This window comes from Uloborus diversus, chromosome 10 (assembly GCF_026930045.1).
Source record: "Uloborus diversus isolate 005 chromosome 10, Udiv.v.3.1, whole genome shotgun sequence".
NCBI classification, from domain to species: domain Eukaryota; kingdom Metazoa; phylum Arthropoda; class Arachnida; order Araneae; family Uloboridae; genus Uloborus; species Uloborus diversus.
In genome coordinates, this window is record NC_072740.1 from 90,780,602 (window position 1) to 90,795,430 (window position 14,829).

A 14,829-nucleotide genomic window follows, 5' to 3' on the forward strand; every position below is an offset into this window, starting at 1 on the left:
TAAGAAAGCTCTCAAAGCATTACTGCACGCATTGCCAACGCGAAGACAGACTCTCAAGCAAGTATCTCGAATGTAACTCCTCTGCAACTCTTCGTAATCCAGATATCTTTTCGCACTCATTGGGTGTTGAATCAATCTGGACGAACCATAATCGCTCCGAAACCGATACACTTATTAAATACGTTTAGTTAATCTTGATACTGGTGGAGAAAAATATTTTTCTCAATGGTGTGAAATCTGCAATTTGTAGCAATTCAAGGAAACGTTTTGAAAAATATAGGTGATTTTCTCAGGAAGTGAATAATAACCTGTAATATGCCAAAACGTTATATGGAAATTCTAAGCAACATTTCTAAATTTTTTGTCATTGTGTTTTTAGCAGCAAGTCATACGATATTAGAGTTATATCGATTAATTAACTTACACCGCCATCTATTAAGAATTTTTAGAACTAAACAATTAATTCACACTATTATTGCATAATTAATATGAAATTTGCAATAAAAAATTATAAAAACTATCCTATCTTTTAAGTTGGACCAAATGACACATAGATATGAAATTTGAGAAAAATCGGTTGAGTAGTTTCGGAGTTTACCCCGAACAAACATCGTGACACGAGATTTTTATATATATAGATAGTGGCATATTAATAGAAGGGGGGACTAGAAGACTGTAGCCCCTCCTACTCTCCCATTTGGTCAAAACTTAAAATAGATTAAATTGTGATCTGCAATGGAATGGAAAGGCTTGGAGGAAATAGTTTCGTTCTGCAATCGTTTTTTTCATTCTGAAAGTTATTACCTTCAACTTAAACCAGCCATATATATTTAACTTCGTTCCCAGGTTAAGAGGGCTATAGCCCCACCCCCCTTCCCGCCATGAGGTCAGAAGTAAGAAGTAACTCTAAACGAAAATTTCCAAGATTTCAAATATTTCAATACTTTTGCGAATTTAAATATGCATTAAATGTAAAGAAATATATATATCGTGGCGTATTAATGGTGGGTTGGGGTTGGGTGGGGGGGGGGGGGGCTAAAGGAACTGTAGATCCTTCTCCCATTCGGTCAAAATTTACAACAGATTACACTGTGATTTGCAATAAGCTTGGAGGAAATAGCTTCGTCCTGATGCTATCAACGTTTTTTAATCTGAAGTTATTAGATTCAAATTAACACAAACATATTTTACTTCGTTCTCAGGCTAACGGTGCTATAGCCCCCCCCCCCCCCCCCCCGCCCCCTTTGAAGTCAGAGCTTGCACTGGATAAAACCGAATTTTTGGAGATTTTAAATACTGCAATACTTTTTTTTACTAAAATGTTTTTAGGCCTCTAATTTTGGAAAATTTTGTTGGGTGAGCCCCCGCTTCCCCCTAATGTCATCAAAGATTACTTAAAATTGCATTTTCAGTACACTATTTTCGAATATTTCTGGAGAAAATTTTCTAGTTTTTTTTTTCAATTTACTTAATCTTCACCCCTCTTTTGGACAAACATAGAATGAAATTTTATTTTGGCGTTTCAATTTCAAACTACTTCTGTTGTTAACCTTCTCCTATCTGTACTTAAGTGAGCTTTAAAATATGTTTTTAGCACGTAGAAGAGCTCCCGAATCTCCTTCCCCCAACAATATACTATAAAAATACCTTAGTATTGCTTTTCTAGCTTTAATTTCGAAATTTTGTAGGGAAAGTCCTCAACACTCTCCGTTCCCTTTACGTGACTAAAAAAGGTTCATTTCAAGCTTAAAACATTTCTTTTGGAGACAACCCATTCCATCTATATATATAAAAATCTCGTGTCACGATGTTTGTTCGGGGTAAACTCCGAAACTACTCAACCGATTTTTCTCAAATTTCATATCTATGTGTCATTTGGTCCAACTTAAAAGATAGGATAGTTTTTATAATTTTTTATTGCAAATTTCATATTAATTATGCAATAATAGTGTGAATTAATTGTTTAGTTCTAAAAATTCTTAATAGATGGCGGTGTAAGTTAATTAATCGATATAACTCTAATATCGTATGACTTGCTGCTAAAAACACAATGACAAAAAATTTAGAAATGTTGCTTAGAATTTCCATATAACGTTTTGGCATATTACAGGTTATTATTCACTTCCTGAGAAAATCACCTATATTTTTCAAAACGTTTCCTTGAATTGCTACAAATTGCAGATTTCACACCATTGAGAAAAATATTTTTCTCCACCAGTATCAAGATTAACTAAACGTATTTAATAAGTGTATCGGTTTCGGAGCGATTATGGTTCGTCCAGATTGATTCAACACCCAATGAGTGCGAAAAGATATCTGGATTACGAAGAGTTGCAGAGGAGTTACATTCGAGATACTTGCTTGAGAGTCTGTCTTCGCGTTGGCAATGCGTGCAGTAATGCTTTGAGAGCTTTCTTAGAAAAGCAGGAAGGTTCCAGGCTATTATACTAAACCTGTGTTAGGCTTCTCTGAAGGTGCTAGAATCATAACTGCCTTTAACCAAGAAGACTACTGAATTCTTCAAAAACATTCAAGGTTAATTTTAGGAAGGTTAATGAATTTAAACGGAAAACAATTATTTTCTTTATTTTGTTCCCCAAGAGATTTTCAATAACAATAATTCTTGCAAAGATACGTTCGCAAAAGAAAATTGCAGTGACAATTGCATCGTCAGGCATTGCTGCTACTTTTTTTAGATGGTAGACGAACAGCACATTCAGCTTTAAAGTTGTCGATTAGATATTCATGACAAACAAAACGCAATGTGTAACCTTAAAGGAAAAAAAAACGTGGAATGGCTATAGTGTTGCAAGAGAGTGAAATTAAAATTTGGGATAAGTGTACTATGGCTCATGAGTAAAAGCATTCATTCGAAGCACATCATAGGATTGTGCAAGATTTGAACGGCAACGATAAACTTTTAGGCGAAATTGTCTGAATATTGTCTGAGAACTTCCGGCAGACATTACCAGTTATTCCGATGTAATCAACGCATGTTTAAAACAATCGTTTTTATAAGGTAATGTCGAGATAATGCGATTGACCATGAACATGCGAGCATAAACGCAAAATAATCTAATCCCACAAGTATTTTCTAAGCAATTGCTAGGTATTGGAAACGGTGAAACTGAACTGTATCAAAATATACAGTACAACAAATAGCCAGACAAATTCTACACTGCCGTTGAGACAAAAAGTAAACTAATTGAGAGTCTATTCCCAGATAATTTTTTTTTTTTTTTTTAAATCATAATTGCCTCTGTAATCGCGCTGGTTTTCTAGCAGTTTTGTTTTCGGTAAGCATTCCCGAACAGACAAAAATATTTGTGGATCGTCAATTGTCGACTGTCAAATACATATCCTGATGTTGTCGCAAATTGTGTTTATTGGTCGCGCAAAGTCATTGGGAGTTGACACTTTCTAATGCAGGTTTGACATAAGGAGAAACAATATTCGTCAACTGTTTAAAACAATTTTGACGACATACTATCCAACACAATCATCATTTTTTAAGGAGAAACTATATAACTTTCACGTTTGAAGACGTATTGCATCAAGTTTAACAAACACACAAATGTCCAAATTCAGATTTTACACCAGAGATGAATATGAAGCTTTAGTTTAAACTGAAAATTTTGCATTTCAACTTCAAATTTGCAATTTAGTCATTATGATATGCCATCACTTGATAGTTGGACTAGAAAATTAAGTGTTTCTCCCATGGGCACAACTACATGTAACCAGCTCAGGTATGGAAAAACCATCAAACCTGTTCGTGTTAGCAAAAGACAGATTAACCAAAACCATTGTGAACAAATTAGTACAAAGATAATTTTCAATTTTACTAATTTAAAATAATCGAAGCAATAGTTCGAAATCAATGTTATCTACCTTATTCATAAAATTCCACTTTTATAGCTTATCAATTTATGTGGTATAATTTGTGAGGTCATTGATTAAAAACAATTGTAAAAACAATAGTTAAGGCTAACATGAATAAACTGTGCATACAAAATCTGTATATTGGTCAGTGCTTAATTTCAACATTCTGATGCTTTACGTACCACTTTCAAATAATTTTGCACCATTGGACGAAGTAAGTACACTGCAAAAAATTTCCGAAACGTTTCTGAGTATTTCCGGGTAACGTTTCAGAATTTCAGTTGTTTTTATCTACTTCTTGGAAAAATCAAGTATCATTGTCAAAAAGTTCTCTGAATTGCTACACGTTGCACGAATGCAGTTTTCTCACTGTTGTGAAAAATATTTCTAGCTTCCAGTTCAAAGATTAACTGAGCGTATTTATAAAGTGTAGGGCTTCTCCGCCCCTGTTGATTAAGTGCTGAAAGGGAGCAAATAGGTTTGGACGACGTTGCTTCGCAAGAATTGCAGGCGAGTGCAATGCGCGATACTTGCTTGCAATTCTTGCTTGACTTCGGCCATGTTTGCAATATTGCTGATGTAACTTTCTAATTAAATCAGGAAGGTGCCAAGCGGTTATACATACCTAAGTTTTCTCTTATTTTCCAGAAACATGACAGGTTTTAAACGGGAAGATTTCTGAATTTTTCACGAGGCTTTAAAATCAACGGAACTTTCTCCAGCTGTGTTAAAAATATTAATTTGATCGTATAAAAACAATGAGTAAAAAATTATTTCCATTCTCTGCCACAGCAACGCGTGGCTGGGTCAGCTAGTCTATATATATAAAAATCTCGTGTCACGATGTTTGTTCGGGGTAAACTCCGAAACTACTCAACCGATTTTTCTCAAATTTCATATCTATGTGTCATTTGGTCCAACTTAAAAGATAGGATAGTTTTTATAATTTTTTATTGAAAATTTCATATTAATTATGCAATAATAGTGTGAATTAATTGTTTAGTTCTAAAAATTCTTAATAGATGGCGGTGTAAGTTAATTAATCGATATAACTCTAATATCGTATGACTTGCTGCTAAAAACACAATGACAAAAAATTTAGAAATGTTGCTTAGAATTTCCATATAACGTTTTGGCATATTACAGGTTATTATTCACTTCCTGAGAAAATCACCTATATTTTTCAAAACGTTTCTTTGAATTGCTACAAATTGCAGATTTCACACCATTGAGAAAAATATTTTTCTCCACCAGTATCAAGATTAACTAAACGTATTTAATAAGTGTATCGGTTTCGGAGCGATTATGGTTCGTCCAGATTGATTCAACACCCAATGAGTGCGAAAAGATATCTGGATTACGAAGAGTTGCAGAGGAGTTACATTCGAGATACTTGCTTGAGAGTCTGTCTTCGCGTTGGCAATGCGTGCAGTAATGCTTTGAGAGCTTTCTTAGAAAAGCAGGAAGGTTCCAGGCTATTATACTAAACCTGTGTTAGGCTTCTCTGAAGGTGCTAGAATCATAACTGCCTTTAACCAAGAAGACTACTGAATTCTTCAAAAACATTCAAGGTTAATTTTAGGAAGGTTAATGAATTTAAACGGAAAACAATTATTTTCTTTATTTTGTTCCCCAAGAGATTTTCAATAACAATAATTCTTGCAAAGATACGTTCGCAAAAGAAAATTGCAGTGACAATTGCATCGTCAGGCATTGCTGCTACTTTTTTTAGATGGTAGACGAACAGCACATTCAGCTTTAAAGTTGTCGATTAGATATTCATGACAAACAAAACGCAATGTGTAACCTTAAAGGAAAAAAAAAACGTGGAATGGCTATAGTGTTGCAAGAGAGTGAAATTAAAATTTGGGATAAGTGTACTATGGCTCATGAGTAAAAGCATTCATTCGAAGCACATCATAGGATTGTGCAAGATTTGAACGGCAACGATAAACTTTTAGGCGAAATTGTCTGAATATTGTCTGAGAACTTCCGGCAGACATTACCAGTTATTCCGATGTAATCAACGCATGTTTAAAACAATCGTTTTTATAAGGTAATGTCGAGATAATGCGATTGACCATGAACATGCGAGCATAAACGCAAAATAATCTAATCCCACAAGTATTTTCTAAGCAATTGCTAGGTATTGGAAACGGTGAAACTGAACTGTATCAAAATATACAGTACAACAAATAGCCAGACAAATTCTACACTGCCGTTGAGACAAAAAGTAAACTAATTGAGAGTCTATTCCCAGATAATTTTTTTATTTTTTTTTTAAATCATAATTGCCTCTGTAATCGCGCTGGTTTTCTAGCAGTTTTGTTTTCGGTAAGCATTCCCGAACAGACAAAAATATTTGTGGATCGTCAATTGTCGACTGTCAAATACATATCCTGATGTTGTCGCAAATTGTGTTTATTGGTCGCGCAAAGTCATTGGGAGTTGACACTTTCTAATGCAGGTTTGACATAAGGAGAAACAATATTCGTCAACTGTTTAAAACAATTTTGACGACATACTATCCAACACAATCATCATTTTTTAAGGAGAAACTATATAACTTTCACGTTTGAAGACGTATTGCATCAAGTTTAACAAACACACAAATGTCCAAATTCAGATTTTACACCAGAGATGAATATGAAGCTTTAGTTTAAACTGAAAATTTTGCATTTCAACTTCAAATTTGCAATTTAGTCATTATGATATGCCATCACTTGATAGTTGGACTAGAAAATTAAGTGTTTCTCCCATGGGCACAACTACATGTAACCAGCTCAGGTATGGAAAAACCATCAAACCTGTTCGTGTTAGCAAAAGACAGATTAACCAAAACCATTGTGAACAAATTAGTACAAAGATAATTTTCAATTTTACTAATTTAAAATAATCGAAGCAATAGTTCGAAATCAATGTTATCTACCTTATTCATAAAATTCCACTTTTATAGCTTATCAATTTATGTGGTATAATTTGTGAGGTCATTGATTAAAAACAATTGTAAAAACAATAGTTAAGGCTAACATGAATAAACTGTGCATACAAAATCTGTATATTGGTCAGTGCTTAATTTCAACATTCTGATGCTTTACGTACCACTTTCAAATAATTTTGCACCATTGGACGAAGTAAGTACACTGCAAAAAATTTCCGAAACGTTTCTGAGTATTTCCGGGTAACGTTTCAGAATTTCAGTTGTTTTTATCTACTTCTTGGAAAAATCAAGTATCATTGTCAAAAAGTTCTCTGAATTGCTACACGTTGCACGAATGCAGTTTTCTCACTGTTGTGAAAAATATTTCTAGCTTCCAGTTCAAAGATTAACTGAGCGTATTTATAAAGTGTAGGGCTTCTCCGCCCCTGTTGATTAAGTGCTGAAAGGGAGCAAATAGGTTTGGACGACGTTGCTTCGCAAGAATTGCAGGCGAGTGCAATGCGCGATACTTGCTTGCAATTCTTGCTTGACTTCGGCCATGTTTGCAATATTGCTGATGTAACTTTCTAATTAAATCAGGAAGGTGCCAAGCGGTTATACATACCTAAGTTTTCTCTTATTTTCCAGAAACATGACAGGTTTTAAACGGGAAGATTTCTGAATTTTTCACGAGGCTTTAAAATCAACGGAACTTTCTCCAGCTGTGTTAAAAATATTAATTTGATCGTATAAAAACAATGAGTAAAAAATTATTTCCATTCTCTGCCACAGCAACGCGTGGCTGGGTCAGCTAGTAGTAGTTATATTTAAATGTTATGTTATTTAAATTCACAAATGTATTGCAATATTAAAAGTCTCTGAAATTTCGATTTTATCTAGTGCAAGTTCGGATCTCAAGGAGGGGGGGGGGGGGGGGGGGGCTATAGCCCCCTTAGTCCCCCCCTCTTGGATCCGCCACTGCCTACATGATGACTGGTCAACGGAAAGAACAAAAAAAATTGACTTTAAAAAGAACTTCACTTAATGAAATGAAGTATTTAATAAAAATTGAAATGGGGGGAAAAGCGACTGATGTGTTTAACAGCTAAGCAATCTACAATGTTGCTAATGCATTTTTCTTAATTATGTAAACCCGAAAATGGATGACTCTATCAGAAAACTTATTTTAATGAAACAAACTCTTTAATTCCTTTAATCGCGAGTTTCTCAAACTAATTTTGCTACGGAAAGACTTTCCAGCTCTGAAAATTATCCGTAGTTGTTTAAGATATTTTGACGCTGAAACAACTCAAGGCTAATAACTTAATCAGCAAAGTGCTTGGAGGATAAAGCTGACGGGATGGGCTACTTGAAAATCCTTTCTTATAAAATACTTTTCGTCAAAGACTACTGGCAGCTCTGTTGACCAACCAAGACCTGATCAGAGCACAAGAAAATTAAAATTGCCGATGCTCAAATTCTAACAATACAATTGTGCCAATTGAGAAATTTCGCACCGATATAAGTACCTTATTTTAATTCTTTATAATCTTAAGATTGATTGAGGACTGTCCTCTTTCTGAATCTAATGTACTGTAGAGCTTCTATTACTCCATTAATATGCCAGGGAACAGTCCGTATTTTGTAAATTAAAAATTTCGGAAAAAAGAGAGTAGTGACTGTCGGGAGACCGTAGAAATTAACTTTGGAATACATGAGGAATTTAAATGTGATGTTTGTAATTTTGTTACAATAATTATAAATTGTGCAATAAATGTGATACAAGTCAGAAAATGCAATGTAAATTCAATGACAACTAAGAATTTGTCAAAAAACTAATTTTATTGTGTTGCAAGTCGCTCAGGACTACTAGTAAAGATTCCTTCTTTATATGCCTATCTATACAAACACAATTTGCATGGATAAGACTTCCTTATCATGTAGTATTGAGATACATATCCATGCAAAATCTCTATTTCATCAAGAAATTTACATATTTTATCAAGCACTATGATCTTCATTACTTACGCAACCAAATATGTTTTTTTTTCTTAAATTTCCAGAACTTTAAAGTGTGATGTAAAATAAATATTTCATATGTTTTTTAATGCATGGTTAATTAAGTATTTGAAAATATATCGATAAATTGGGAAAACGTTAGGAAGGAGGAAAAAAAAATTAAATATTTCATCAAAAACGGGATGAAAAGACTTTGGGGAAAAAAGTTAAGAATTTTTATTTCTTCAATGAAGTAGTAGCTCTACGTGTTTTTCGCTCCCCTCATTCATCATTCTCCTTTCCGAAACTTGACCGACTTTAAGATCCTCTTCCGGATTCGTACGAATATTATAAGAAACCCTTTTTTTCTTGCTTCCTTTAAAAATGTGTGTCGGTATTTTCTTCCCACAGCTTCTTCCAAAACAGCGATCACACGCTTTTTTTTCGGAGCAACTTGGCCCTGTTATACTTTACAAGGCATTGTGAAATCCACCCCTTTGCACCCAATTTCAGATCAATCTCTGCAGGGTTCTGGGAATGGGGTCAAAATGGAAATTTATTGTGCTTATCGGATTGCGATAAAAAGTGATTTTTTTTTAAATAAATTTAAAAACAGAAATACAGGTCTTTATAGTGAACTCAAAAGATGTCGCTTCGTTCTTTAAGAAAAATGAAATTTTTTACTGCTTGATTCGTAAACCACACAATCCAAAAAATTGGATATTTATTTATTTTTTTAAGAAGTTTTTTGTTCTTAAAAAATTGAAAATACTTAGGTGAAAGATTAAGCATTTACTAATTTAAAAGTAGTTTTTTGTTAAAATCACTTAGGTAAAAGGTTAAGCATTTAATTTTAAAGAATTCTTTTGTTCTTAAAAATTACAAACATTTAAGAAAAAGGTTAAGCATTTAATTTAAATTAAAGTCATAAATTTTTTAAGATCAAAAGTAGTTTTTTGATCTTAAAAAATTAAAAACGCACTTAGGTAAAAAGTTAAGCATTTTTGAGCAACCAAAAGTAAATCTGTTTTATTTTTCCTTACACATACAATAGTTTGCAGTGCAAAAAAAAAAAAAAAAAAAAAAAAACTTAAATGGAAATATTTCACTTTACTAAACACAAATACGAGTAATTAATTTATATTTGAATCAACTTTAATGAAAAGTACAAAAATTAGAGAAAAAAAAGGAAATTTATTTTCGGATGTTATACTGGAGTGAATAGTTTAGATTAGAAGTCCTAAAAAAGAAGAATTAGAAGTCCTTAAATGCAATAGCAAATGTTGAAACTTCATATATCGGTTGCTATAACGCTAGAGAAGTGGAAATGGTCATCGTTCTAAACAGCACGTTCCCTGGAATTATAAACCTTGGCTTATAATTGTGACATATTCAAGTTTAAGTTCAACCTTATGTATAATAAAATGAACTATCAATTTCCAAAAAAAAAAAAAAATGTACTTGAAAAAAAAAATGGTTTGCATGGCGTGACCGTTTGATCACTCCCGCAACATACACAAATCGTATTTTTTTCAATACAAGAAAGCTTTTGCAGAAAGTTGGTACTTCATATAATGATACATAATCGCTCCTTATATTTGAATAAATATAAATTAAGAGTCAAAGTGTAAAATTTCAGGAATCAAGGGAAAATATATGAGTAAAAATGTCTCATTTGTATTAATTGATGGAGAAAACCACTACCTGTAAGTGGATTTTAGTAGGAGAAAGAAAAGAGGGGAATGTGGAGCAAAGTGAAACAGTTAAGATAACTTACTATTTTCAAAATGAACAAATTGAAAAATTTGTTTTGAAAATCATAGTACATAAGAATGTATTTTATATAATAAAACTTACATTGAAACATTATTTTTTGCTGTAAATTTATACCTTCAAAAAAAGTGAATTTTTTTCACCTCTTTATTTTCATAGTGAAAAATAAAATATTTTCCTAATGCATTTTTTTTTATTACAAAAAATATTTTTGATCAGAAGAATGAGTAAACAAGAGAATGAATGGATAAATGAAAGATAATGCAACAATAAACGAAAAAGTAAATAAATTAATTAATGTATACGAAAAAATAAATGGTGGAATAAAATCGCGAATGAATAAGAAAAGAAGTGAATAAATGAAAAAAGGTAAATTATTAAATGAAAAAATAAGTAACTTATTAAATGAAGAACTTAAATAATTAATAAATGTGAAAGTGATTTAATAAATGATTGAATAAGTGAACAAAAACAACTATTTCAATTTATCCCATCCTCTTTTCCCCTGATACACTTGACTAATTGTAAAAAACAGTTGAAATAAAAAAGCTAAATAAATAAATCATGCAACAAATATTAGTAGGTCTCAGTTATTATTTAACATGTTATTAACAAGAACTTTATCATTTTTTTTTTTTTTGCAACAAAAATGATTTTTAATTAACATCAAAATTTTTCAATATGACTAAACATTTTTTAAAACTGCTAGTATTATTACATGCTTTAATCTTCAGAGGTAACTTTTTTTGATTGGAATAGCATGCATGAATTACTACACGGTTAAAATATTACCAGATAGATTGCTCAATAAACAGAGTAAATATTCCACCATTTTACATTGCATCGCAATTTCACTTTGCTCCACATTCCCCTACCGTTAAAATGTGACTTTTATTTTAATATGAGGATAAAATTACGATGATAAGAGGATATTTGTTTTTCTTATGAACTACATCATTGTTTATCTTTCGTTCCCTTTCATTAAGATTCCATCCCAGAAGACGGGGATCTGAGAAGGTGGTTAACTGACAGCAACTACGTGACTAGTGATGGAAATACTGCGCAATTAATTGAAAAAGTAATTAATTCAAAATTAAACACTCAACCATGCAAGGTTGTTGGGAAAATGATGCTGAACATAAAGAAAAGAAAAAGCAATATTTTGTATGCTTTGTTGAGTTTCCTGTTTGTATTGAAGTTTCAAAAACTGAATTTGTTAATGTGTGGAAAATAAATTGAAAAAATTAGTTTAAAAGAAATTCAAAACAAATTTTGTTAGTGAAAAAAATAGCAATGTATAATAATCAATTCATTTTACAATTGATTTGATGAAGTTGATGAAACTGCATAAAAAGAATACTTTGAGGTTTTCTTTCTTTTTGCAAATGTGTTTGCTTAGATTAATTACACATGTTTCCTGCTGTAACCAGAGCCTGATTACCGCAGGGGCACGTGAGACACAGGCCCCTTCTCTTAGATTTCAGGGGGCCCAAAATCCCCCTAATTTATCATAGTAATTAAAAATAAATGATAATTTCAATCAGAATCTAGAGTACAATGATATCATTGATATTTTTACAAATGACAAGACAAGGAAAAAAATCTCTTATTTGTTGATAAAATTTCCCTTTAAAAATTTTATATCTTTTGCGAATCCCAAAACCCACTCCCAGTTTAGTCTGTATTTACTATTAAAAGTTATATCATAGATAATTTTTATGTTTACAGTTACGGGCAAATTTTAACCACATCTTATATAATTACAATGTATTATCTCTTCTACTTTTTAAATGCACCTTTATACTATATTGTGATATGAGGTACCACCAAATTTAGCACAGCTGTGTTAATACGCAAGTATCGAAATATTTAATTGCTTCTTTAATAGCAAAAGGGGGAATATATGGGGGGGGGGGGTACACAGAATGAATTTTGTGTGAAAGTGTCTTCCAATATTTTGGGCCCCTCCGGGGGAGGGATGAAATAGAAATGTGCCCCATGCCCGATATCAAAATGATCGGGCTCTTTCTGTAGCAGTTTGTAACAGTTAAAGATACTAACTGTTAAAAAGATCCCTCGATAAAATAATTCTGAATAGTTTTGGCGATATTTATTTGTACTTTTATATTTTTAATTGAGAGTTACGAAAATCTTTCTGTACAGTATCAATATAATGTCTGAAAAAAACCTTTTCCAGACAAATTTTAAAAAGTATTCAATTTATCAAGTTTTTCGTTCAACTTTTCCAGTGTTTCTTCTGTAACAATTATGAAACTCGCACGGGAAGAAAATTAGCACAAATATTTTTTTTTTCGCAATAATCTTCTTGATTCCCATCTAATCACTTAACTTTAATGAGTTCCTTCCTACAAAAGCTTTAGAAAATAAAAATACTCCCTTTTGAAAATCGAAGCGTGAATTGCCCTAGTCTTTTTACTGCAACAACAAGCAGCAGTTCCTTAATACAGTGAAGCACCGTTTATACGTTTCTCCTTTATACGTTTGTATCAAATACAGTGAAACCTGTCTATAACAATAAACCTATCTATCACGATATTTTCCTTAGACCCAGCAAAATGTCAGCATAAATAATCAATAATCAAACTGTCTATAACGATAACCTGTCTATAACAATATTTTTTTTAGGTCCCAACAGCATCGTTGTAGACAGGTTCACTGTACACGTTTTTTAATTTGGTCCCTGCAGAGTTTAATACATATTAATGTATCCTGTTATACTTTTTTTTTTTCATTTGTACGCTTTTTTCATACCATACAGTCCCTTCAAAAACGTATAAACGGTGCTTCACTGTATTCTACTTTGCATATCAAATCTTCAGATCCTCAGCTGTCGGTAAGCAAATCAGATAAGAACCAGCGAGCGACGAGGGATGCGCGCATTTACCAGGGATACTCGTTATGCAACGAGATCTGAATAACCTTGAGAAGAACCCTTCAGTTGAAAAGGTGTTTCCGGGCGAAAAAGTCAGAATGACCTTTTGCAGATTTTGTTACAGGTTTCTCGCCTCGGGCACTAATTACCGCCCCTGTAGCGCAGTGGATAGCGCGTTGGACTTCTAATCCAAAGGTCCCGGGTTCGAATCCCGGCAGGGGTGCTGAAGTTGAGAATATTTTACCCTGAATAAAAATATTCAGTCTTCGCCTAGAAGATTTTGCGTCTTTCAAGTCTTTTTCTCCCCTTCCTTCCTAATTTCTAGTTTAACATGTCCAAAATTTTCAAAAATTAAAAAATTATACTGAAATTCGTTGATTTTCTTGTATTGATATATATTTTTGAGCAATCACGATTGCTTATTGTTTTCACTTGATAGTCGAATGCCTTTTGATTTTATTTTTCTACGCTTCTAAGGCCAACTTCTGTGGTACACGGGCCTCCGCGTTCATGTCTCTTCCTCTAGGCAGTGGCGTCCATGTGCCTCGGAATTGAATTATTTATAAACGACCTTCTCGACCTCACACAATCTATTTTACACAAAAACAGTATCCAGTGCACAACATCAACTTATTTGAATTTTGACATCTTAAATTCAAATTACAGTTGCCATAAAAGCTTTTAGTAGATACAAGAAACCGATCGAGTAGGGTCCTATCGCAATTGGTGATAGTGAAAAATTTTATTTGAATTCAAGATTTGAAAATTCAAACTTACTTTTTCACCATATTTCGTCTGTAAATTCTTAGCAGCAAAAAACCAGAGTAGAGAAAAGTAATTAAACTTTTAAGAGCTACAGGACATATGTATTTTATGTGTCCTCTAAGTTCAAAAATTATTTTATAAATTATCAAACATAAATTATTTATAAATTATATTATTTCAACGTTATGGAGGTATCAGAATCTTAATGTTAGCAAATAATTAATAATAATAATAATCCTTAACCCTCAACGGATTGAAAGATTAGGGAAGCGATTTCAATCCATGAAATAATATCTTCCTCAAGAAATATACAGAATGGTTTTTCTTTTTGCATTTACATTTCTGTCGCATGTTTCCTTTTCCTTATGCTTCTTTATATTTTTTCAATGTGATGAAGATATCAGAATCTTAATGTTAGCAAAAAAAAATTATTAAAAATAATAATCTTTAACCCTCAAGGGATTAAAAGATTAGGGAAACGACTTCCATCCATGCAATAATATCTTCCTCAAGAAATCAACAGAATGGTTTTTCTTTTTGTATTTACCCTTCCGTCGTATGTTTCCTTTCCCATTCAGTGGCTGTTTCGTTGTGTAAT

At 32.5% G+C, this 14,829-nt stretch overlaps 1 non-coding gene across 1 annotated transcript; it reads left to right on the forward strand.

Annotated features, from left to right (window-relative positions):
• The first annotated feature begins 13,616 nt into the window (after nt 1-13,616).
• Nucleotides 13,617-13,689, forward strand: Trnar-ucu (transfer RNA arginine (anticodon UCU)). Its single transcript has one exon. It is a non-coding gene; the product is annotated as a tRNA-Arg (tRNA).
• The last annotated feature ends 1,140 nt before the right edge of the window (nt 13,690-14,829 follow it).